Below are 10,657 nucleotides of genomic sequence, written 5' to 3' on the forward strand. Positions count from 1 at the left end.
GAAGGACCCACCTGACTTTTATGTTATATGTTTTTTAGGGACTTGAGAAAGGTGGGGTGGACTCACACTTAGGCACCTAAATACACTTGCATGCCTAATAAGCAGAATATTTTTTGCCCATTAGTTGCCTGGGCAACCATAATTCAGTCTCCTTGGTGATACTGATACATTCTTAACTACAAAAATGTACATATTATTCCCCACCCCCCACAGTATACTTCCTCATTCAAGAGGAATGACGCTCAATGAGCAGTTGTTCAATTTTGGTTTTCTCCTAGTGGTCTCAAGTTTTATGTACTACACAATATTCAAACTCTATTCTTAAGAGATAATAATTAATTTCCTCAGGGATTGTCATGGTGGTCATCACTGTATATCTAAATGCTTCACTGTATTAATTAATTTTTTTGTACAATACTCAAAGGTGAGAAAGCACAGCTAGCCCCATTAACAGAACACTGATTGAAAGGATTTGAGGAGAAATTGCTATTCACTTCTGGTTCTAAATCTTAGATGCCAAGAGCTGTATTTTTCAGAGCACTCAACATTATATCGAACTTTCCATGCCCAAAGGTCAGTTCCAGACTACATTAGCTCTGATATCTGGCCAGAGTTGGGCACATTTTGTTCACCAGAGTTGTTTAACTTGCACAAATGAATGTGGTTTTCCCCAGACTGGTTTTCTGAACAGCTGAATTATTTAAGTTAAAAATTTTATCCAAAAAGAGGGGCATAAATAAAACTCAGCCCAAATGCTTACATTCTGGCAACTGAGAACTGGGTTTTAAAAGGACACTTGTCATTACCCGACTACACTGGGTAATTTCAATAAAGGTAATGTTACTAACCTATACCATGAAGTCTGGAAGTGTTAGAGCAGAAGCCTGGTATTACAAACTAACATAGAACTGCTAGGTTGTAGCTCACACAATGCAGCTGTGCAAGCATCCTTTGACCGTAAGACAGCCAAATAAGTATATGAACAGGTGAATAAGAAGCATTACCATTTATCATATGCTCTGCAGTAACTGCTCATTTACTATCCCATAAATGGGACAGTAAATGAAATGAAAGGTGAATTAATCTTCTTTCACTAAGGGCTATTTTACTATGCTTTAGAAAGGTAAAAGTGAGCACACAAGTTCTTACCATGCAAGCACTGACCCACAGTAAAACTCCAACTCCTTTTATCCAAGGTAAACTGTTTATGTTGATATGCTGAATGGGTTGCACATACACAGTGCTTCCTTGAGAAAGGGAACAGGAAGTAGTAAGTGCCTTGGCTCATTCTGCCAATGTACCATCCAGCAGATCTGAGCCACTGAAAGGGAAAGGTCTAGTAATTTGCTGAGTACCAACATATTTCTACTATTCCAGAGTGAGAGATAGCAGAGAGGGAACTGTGCTTTCCCATGGCATGATATCTTGCCTCTGATCCCAGGACAGTGCACAGAGACAGAGCTTGTGGGCAATCTAGCCCTTTCAATGCTTTGGGGAAATTGCCAGTGGCTTCAACATTAGCAGGACTGAGCCTTAAGTCTGCTAGTCAGAGAACTCTACAAAATTATAATGGCCCTGATGTTTCTTGAAATTCAACCTAAAGTTTCTTTCAGCTCAAGATGCCATTTGGTGATAATTAGATCTTGTTGGAATTTTCCCTCCTGGAATACTACAATCATATTATGATCTAATACCTCCGCTGATGTTCAAGGTGGTAGGACTGTATCTTGGTCCTACTGGAATTAAAACAAATCTCCTGTTGACTTCACTGAAGTGAGACTTGATACGTAATCTGGATTCAACCTGTGGCACCTGAGATCAGAATCTGGTCCCTAAAGCTTAGCTCTTGTGTTTCCTCTTGATGGGCACATCTACACGAGAAGCTAAATGCACACTAGACTAATTCTGCATAAGTGTGTCACAGCAAAAGCTGTGCTATTGCACTAATGCTCAATAGAATTAGTCTACTGCAGGTTAACAGTAGCACCAGTTACTACACATTTAGTTAGTAGTGCCAGTTACTGCGCATTTAGTTAGTACCTGTGATGACAGGTACTAACTAAATTCACAGTAATCCACAGTGCATTAATGCATGTGTAGATGTGCCCGATGAGAACTTTTTTGCATCATTTAAAGTAAGAGTGATTCCTGGTCCACCACTGTCCAATATCTCCTTGACCTTCCATGTGAAGACATTATATTTAGGTGATGTTTTAGATGATAGCTAGTCAGCAGAAATCAAAAAACTAAGTTGAGGCTGGATAACAGGATGTATCATTTTTCAATAATGAGCATTTTATGAACAATGGAGGTTAAAATCATTTGCATAAGCTAAGTGTCAGTGATTTGCATGAATATGGATTTGTTTAATCACTGACCAAGGAATTCAGTATTCATCATACCTTAGCAAAGAATGAATAAGTGGTGCAAATTTATGATAAATAAACTGTATCTACCTTTCCCACATACTTTGAAGTTCATAAGGAAAACTGATGAGTTCAAAAACAGCAAAGAAAAGACAAGACAAGGTCATTAAAAAAAGAGAAAAAACCCTGCAAATCTCATGTTACTTTTCTCTCCTAAAGTTTCTGTATCTCAACCCCAGAATGACCTAACCATGCAGTAATCTTTAAGCACATGCTTCTTCAAGTCTATTTTGATTCAGCAAGTTGCTTGAACTGTATACTTTGTACTGGCTGTGTGCAACAGGACGGGCCCTGGGACAGCTGTGGCACCCGCTAAAGGCCGCACTGATCCTACCCTACTCCAGTTCCTCTGTGTACCCTCACAGTCTGTCCTGCCACACCTTGATAGCAATGTTCTGTTGCAGTGGAAGCCTGCTCCAAAGCCCTGGCGTAATATTATTGATGGTGTCCTAACCCAAACCTAACATACTCAGTAGAGTCACAGTCTACTACCAAAACCTATCCTAAGCCCAGTCAGCACTGAGCAGGCACCTCTTGTGTCCCCACAGGACCTCTGTGCCTTATGCCTTGAAAGTAGTCTTCATGTCTTCCAGTGACCCCCATAGCCATGCCCATGCCTCACAGCCGCATTGCACTAATTTTGTGGGGCACTCCACCACTGGTCATACACCCTGCCTCTAATCTCTTTGTCCAAGCCTCAGCTTTTTCATCCTTGGCCCCTTTTCTCTCACTGAGGCTCTCATCCCTGGCCCACTGTGTAAGGCTTTGGCTACCTGGCCTCAGGTCCTGCGCTCTATGCAAGGCTCAAAACTCAGTTTCCTCTGGCTCCCTGCCGTATGGCCTCCAAACCTCCCCTGTAGTTACACCCCATAAACCAAGATACAAATCAGCTGCTTCCAAACAAATCAAACACCATTCCGAGTCACTATCCCTCAGTTCTTCATACTGCCCTCTTAGCTGTCGTTTTCCCACTAGAGTGCCCACTAGAGTGCCTTAGATGCCTGCAACATCCCCACTAGAGTGCCTTAGATGCCTACAAGTCTGTCTCCTAGAGCAGCTTTTCTCACCCCATGGCTCGCAGCCCAAAAGTGGGTCACAAGAATATATGAAGGGGTCACAAGCAAACTTTAAAAATGGATTCTCCTTTAAAGGAGAAAAACATGGGAAATGGTGGCTTTTCCCTTACAGGCTGGCAGAGTTCCAGCCTGTGAGGGGCTGCTTGCCCCCCCACCCCATGCCCCAACCATCCCCACCCCACGCACAGAGGGGACTGGAGCCTGGAGGTGGGATGCTGCAGGTCGGGAGTGAGGGGCACTGGATCGGGACTTGCCACTGATGTTTACAAATGGGTCCTGGTACAAAAAAGGTTAAAAAACACTGAACTAGAGCCTTTGTCCCTGGGAGCTCCTTCCCTGCAGAGTGCAAGACCAGACTGCCTGCTCCAGTTCAGGAGCAGAGTTTATTATGTCCCCTCTGCTCACACAGCTCCTGCACCTGCACAAGTATTTCCTCTGAAAGGACATGGGCAGGGGCCCTTTATACTATGCATAAAATGCTTAGCTGAATTGGGACCCCAATGCAGAAGAGCAAAAGGTCTGGGACAAATTCTTAGGTGGTGTAGCTCTACTGATATCTTCCATGAGGATCTGAAACCACATATTTTGGCACCGAAGCAAAGCCTTTGACTTCTAAAGGTTTTTAACACCTTTAAATTACCATCCTAAAAATGACTAACTGCCTTTTTTAAAGTCTCATCATTGAGAACTGCAACCTTATAACTCAACAAATCGCTGTAGCCGGTGTCCAAAAATTATTATCATAATGTACAAGTTATGCTTCTGTCACACTTCATCAATCCTTATTATATGCAGCATCAGCTACTGACTTAATGGTTTTATAATAAACCTTCTTGTATATAGTGAGTTTTAGGCTCAATGAATCCCACTGTTATGTGAGTTTTACATCTAAACCCCTTGTTCAGTGTAAAAAAAGTAGAGGGACATATGTGACTCTTCTATTTTATCCATAATAATGAAAATGAACCTGATTAATGTAAATATTAACCTCTTTCTTTTCTTCATTGTTCTAAAATAGGCATATGTCAGGTACTGTAATGTAGGTGCGAATCACGCCTGACCCTGATTTATTTTAATCATTCATAAGTCTGTGCCTGTCTCAGAGTGCCCGATTATCTCTTATTCTTTTCAGTACAAATTTCATGTGCTTCTTGAAGCAATAATTAGTCATTAGGGGATTTCACACAATTGTAGTTTTATTAACATACAACTGAAAGGATGCATCAAGTTCAGTTCTACGAAGGTCTGCCTGGGTTATCATTAATGGCTTCAATGATGGAATAGAGAAAATGCTGACTAAATTTGTAGACAATGCTAAGTTGGAAAAGGGTGTAAGACCTTTGGAGGACAGCACTGAAATTTGAACTGGTCTTGACAAACTTGGGAAAACCATCTGAAATGAATATGAAGCAATTTGTTAAGGACAAGTGCAAAGAGCCATGCAGAGTAGAAATAAACAACGACACAAGTATAAGATAAAGAATAACGAGCTAGGCAGCAGTTCTGCCAAAAAGGATCACAAACTGAATATTAGTGAGCTATTCTGTTGTGAAAAAAGCTCTTGGGGTGTGTAAACATGTAAGTTGTATGTTAGATATGTGAAGCAATTTTAGAGCTGCACTCAGCACTGGTAAGGCCTTAGGTGGAATACAGTACACAGTTGTGGAAACCACACTTCAAGAAATGGACCACATGAGAATTGGTTAGTCATATTAGCCTGAGTCTGGGCAAAAGGTAGAGGAGGGTGGCATCTTAGAGATTCGCTGTTCAGAGGCATGAGCTTTCGTAGGCAATAACTTGCTTCTTTGGCATGTGATGAAGTAGACTGGTGCTTACAACAGCTCAGAACGGTGTGACCTAGTACTGGTGTGTAACCTGGGAGGCGGCCACTGGCCTCCTGGATAGAGTTGGCCAAGTCACTTCACCTCCTTGTGCTTCTGTTTCCCCTTTGGTAAAATAGGGATCTTGATGTAAAGCACTTTGAGATCTATTGATAAAAATACTATATTCAAATACTTAAATAGGGACTTAGGTCCATAGGTCCCAATTTGCCAACCTGTTTAAGCATCTGTCTAATTTTAAGTACATGAAAGATCTATCAAATGCTCAAAATACGGCCCATGTCCAAGGGCCTTAATGAGACAGTGCCTCTTACTTGAAAACAGTGATCTTATTCTTCACAATCTTTATATGGCATTTTCTATCGTCCACTCTCCTCTGCTTCCATGCCAGAAAGCTTTACACAGTCACATCTGACCTCTTATTTTTTGTTGCCAAATCTGTTATTTCATCAGAGGACAAATTCATTAGGGTTTTAAGTGTTAGGTACAGAGGTCAGCATTAACTGAATAACTTTGGTAGTAGATTCTCGCTGTTGCAATTTCTCTGGGACTCTGGTATTGGACTGGCTGCTGCCGTGTCTACTGGAGACAGGAAAGAACCCAAGACAAAGCAAGCAGTGAGAGCATCAGTGCGTTTGTCCTGAATAAACAGGTTTGCACCAAAGAAATACCTGACAAAAGTAATCAGTCTCTGCTGTTAATGGGAACAACCTGGAAGGAACTGAATATTGGGTAAATGTTTAGGCCAAAGGGCATCTGTATCAAAACTTAGCCTGTCAGCTTCTTTTATAATCACCCGTGTCCCTTCTTCCTCACTGGTGCTTCTCATCACAATGATCTCCCTGAACTCATTTGTTAGAGACCTTTGTTGTCCATGCAAGAAGTTTGAAAGTGGAAGGATTTTCAGCCGATGTCCATATTTAAATTCTTTTCACAGATCCACTTTTTGCTCAACTGCTTAGAGCAAAGTCAAATCACTTGTTATTGCCCTCCCCTTTCTCTTTCTCTAACCAACCTTTCCTCATGAGGTCTTGACCATCCTTCCTCGGATGTTTCAATAGTACATAGCCCATCAATCATCACAACAGAGCTTGTTCATTTTCTTTGCTTCGGGCCTTCCTCAAAGACCCTGTGGGCAACAGCTAGCCAAAGTGCTTAACTGCCATTCCTTCAGAAAACCAAGTGTTCTCCAGGTTGCAAGTTAATTACATTAGAAAACATATTAAATTCATATTTCATCATTCCCTGCCTTTTTATGACATTCCATTTCATGAAGGAAAATTTTCTACCTGCCATTAGCTGGTAAACTTCCTTAGCTTTACTCAGCTATACCCAGCACAACTCAACTATTATCAAAAACCCTTAAGATGCTTTCCTTCTCAAGGTCTCTTATTCTGATGGCATGTCGATATTTCCAATACGTGCTGCACTGATTTTAACGATTTTTTTTCTGTTCTTTGCAATTTTCTAAAAGCCTGGTTTTCCTAAGATGCAGAGGGTAAACAATTTAAAAGAATGGTTTTACCATAATGCCTTTTTTCTGAAAAACAGCAAAATGGTCATTTTGCTTCTCCTCTGTGGATCTCAAAGTGCTTTTACACAGCAGGGAAATACTGATATCCCCATTTTACATCTGAGGGAACTGGGGTACAGAGAAGTGAACTGACTTGCTAGAATATCCCAGGTATCTGGTGGTTGAGTCAGGAGTAGAATTCAGATCTGCTTATTCCCACTGTGTCCCGGAAACCACATTGCCTCTTCTTTAACTTGATACAGAGGGTAAGAAGCAGGGTTTTTGCTCTCGGCAAACCATGTGGGAAAGTGGGCTTGGGGTTGCAGTTGCAAGATCTGGGGGGGGTCACATGTGGGTTCAGAGTGCAGGAGGCACAGGGGTCGCACCCATGCCAGGAACTCCTGCACCATCCCCAGCTGTGCTGCTGCCACCCCTCCTCTCGCCATGTGCTCTGCCTGCCCCAGCTCTTGCTCTTAAAGCAGCAGACTGTCCATGCATCTTCAAGAGCAACACCATACGGCTGTTTTTGCTGCCAGGGTGCAGACCCTGTGGTGGGGAGGGGATGATTTTGGTGCCCAGGGCTTAGCGCCCTTCTTGCCCTACCCTAGTTACATTAGTGATTTGCCAAAGCAAAAGCTTAAGGGATGAAGACTTGGGCTAAGCTGTTCAAAGTCACCAAAGCAATTAGAATACCTTGTTGGCATTCTTTTTAATGGAATTGGACTTATTTTAGGTCTTTGGAAAACTTTCGCCCTTTTTGGGTGTGAAACATATGGCACCAACAAAATTATTTTCAATATAGTCTACTCATATACCCAGCTGGATGAAATATGTTGCTAATACTACTGAATGAGCAAGTACAAGCAACGCTTTCAGAGTTCCAGAATAACCTACAGTCAGATGGACTATGTATTTTTAAAGCAGTTCTGCTGCTTGAGCAAGCAGTAGCTTTAATGCAGAATAAAAGCAGGCTGTATTTTCCACATTTTTGCCTTCTGGCCTTCACACTCCTGCTAACCTTATTGTACAGTCTTTTTAAGGATTAGGATGGATTCTTGATTTAGATAAATGTGTATAGATATCTTTTCATATCTAAAATATATGTATACATTCTCAGATGGTAGCCTGGTAGGTCATGTTCTGGTCTCAAGTCATATTAAATCAGCCAAGTCTATTGAGGGCTACTCTGAAAAGGGACACGTAGAAAATGAAGAGGAAAATCCTGGTAATAGCAAAAGGGCAGCATTTCACCTTGAATATTATTTTCTAAACAGGACTGTGCCCTTTGGGCAGTCAAACAAGTCTACTACCTTGAGTAACCAAACAGTACGAATGGCTTTTACCCTGTTAGCCCTGCAAAGCCACTACTGCTAAAGCCAAGTATGCTGGATTTTGTTCTTTCTTGCTGATCAGAAACAAAAACAAGTTCTTGGGCCTGGCCCAACAACAAGGGCATCCCTCCACAGAAATCTTGGGTGTTTAGGGCACTTGCTTGGAATTTGAGAGACCTTGATTTAGGTCTTGGGTAGGGTCTTGAACCTGAGCTTTCTGTATAATGTGTGAATACACTAACTACGAGAAAGTAGAGTCAAATTCTCCCTGTCTGGTCCAGAAGTATTTAATTATTCATGAAAAATGGGACTGCTCTAATAGGAGAGATACAGAGAGACTCTATAGGTTTTTTGGGAGCCCCTCTCAGTCTTAGTGGAAATTCCATACTGGATCTGGAAAACTGTTTCAACAAACTGGTATTTTCCATCAGTGAATGCCTCACTAGTTCCACTTCCAATTGTTAGAGCTGTGCAAACTCAGGGAGGATGGTGGTATGTATACACTTAACTTGGGCTGACATCTGAAGGCATCGTGACTTTTTAGGCATAAATGAAGAGAACATCATACAGCATGCAGGGCAAGTGGACCAGGTGTGTAGAAACCTGCAAATCTATTGGCTTTGTCAATGGATTGGTCAAGCTTCTTTGTGCATTGCTTTTTCAGTCAGCAAAGTGGGGATAATATTTACTGGAAAAGGAAAGTGCTTTGGGATATACAGATAAGAAGCAATATATAAATGTAAGCCTCCATTGTCGTGTTCATTCCAGTCTGATCCAGTAAAGCAGTGGCAGGTTATATTAGCTAATTCCACTGAAGCCAACAACATTTTTTCCAGATTTATACCAACGTGTAATTAGTCCATCTATATTTGCACGAGGCTGAGCATATCAGGGGTGGCCAGTAAGTTATTATTAACAAACAAATGATGTTCTGGCTGTTCAGAAAGTATCTCTGTTACCACTTTGAAATTTTTCAAACTCATAGGACATAAAGGAAAAGAAGACTTGTCTCTAGTCATTCTTGGGAAAAAAATTGCAGACTGAATTATCATTTTTGAAAGGGTATAAGAAACAAGGATTTCTTGGACCCCCAGATCGCACTTACTTTAGTCTCAAGACAGGCACAGCCTGCAGATCTGTTGTCAGGGAAGGACCATAAACCAACAGTCTAGCAAAGTCTCATAAGGAGACTTCATGCTACCTCCAGCACCTACAGCCATACAATACCTCCCTCAAGTTGCTCGTCATCAGAATGCCTCTAAAATGGCATCCTAAATTCCTTTTGACTCTCCCCAACCTAGAAATTGAAGGTTTTCAAGTAGAAGAACATAAAGTCAGCTCTTCAGCTTTTCGTTTTAATGAAAACTTTACACTGATAAATGTGCATGAAGGATAAATTCCACAGCGTCAAACAGTAGGTCATTACCTGTCCTGGTCAAGTGAAGAAGATAGCTCCAGGATTCTGCAAACAGACATTGCTATGCAGGGTACAGGGGAATCCATGCAGGTGACAGAGAAATAGGGGAGATTTTATCGTGTGCACTTTATTAATTGCTGTTAGTATTATTTATGACTTGTACTGGGGCAGTCCCTCAGAGCCCCAGGCATTGCCCATTGTGCTAGGTTCCAGACAAACATGAAATAAATCCCCTGCCTCAAAGAATATTTAAAATGAGGCAATGCCTGAATACAGAGGGAAAGATGAAGAAGTGAGCCCAAGGCAGCAATGAAACAATAGATTTCATAGATTTCAGACATTAGGGCTGGAATTGCCCTCAGGAGATCATCGTGTCCAGCCCCCCACCCCAGGGGCAGGAAGTCAGCTGGGTCATAGGATCTCAGCAAGAAAAACATCCAGGTTTAAATAGCAGTCAGCATGATAGGCTGTGGACTCAGATACCAGCTTCTAACTAAACCATAATCACATTTTCTATAGGTGTCCTGGAAAAGGAGTTTTACTGACAGATTTTAAGGAGGCCTTTGCTCATGTCTGTAAGAGGCGTGTTTGAAACATAAGGGGTGGCATGGCAAGAAAGACAAAATTGATTGTTTTAAAATTTACCCAGTAAGGCTGATGCCAGAGGCTTGTCTAGAGCAAGAGTTGACCTTTCCATACTGCTTGAGCAATGGTAGGTAAGGTGGAGACAGGCCATGGAAGGGCTGAAGAATGAAGATAAGCAGCTTATGTTTGAATCAATAGTTCTTTGCTCTTGATTTTTGAGGCTGTAATTCCTGATTTCTGTCTTGGTTAGATATAATCTGTAGGCCCAGGACTGAAATTTCCCCAAAGTTTGTGGAGATTTGCACCCACGGTTTTAGTTTACGACCATGCCTAATCTTTCAAAAAATCTCACCCTCCCATCCCCCCATTTTGCCACACACACACACACACACACACACACACACACACACACACACACACACACACACACCTTTTTCCCAGTCTCTGCTGGGACTAGACATAATTAGC

This window comes from Crocodylus porosus, unplaced genomic scaffold (assembly GCF_001723895.1).
Source record: "Crocodylus porosus isolate Cpor-Errol unplaced genomic scaffold, CroPor_comp1, whole genome shotgun sequence".
NCBI lineage: Eukaryota > Metazoa > Chordata > Crocodylia > Crocodylidae > Crocodylus > Crocodylus porosus.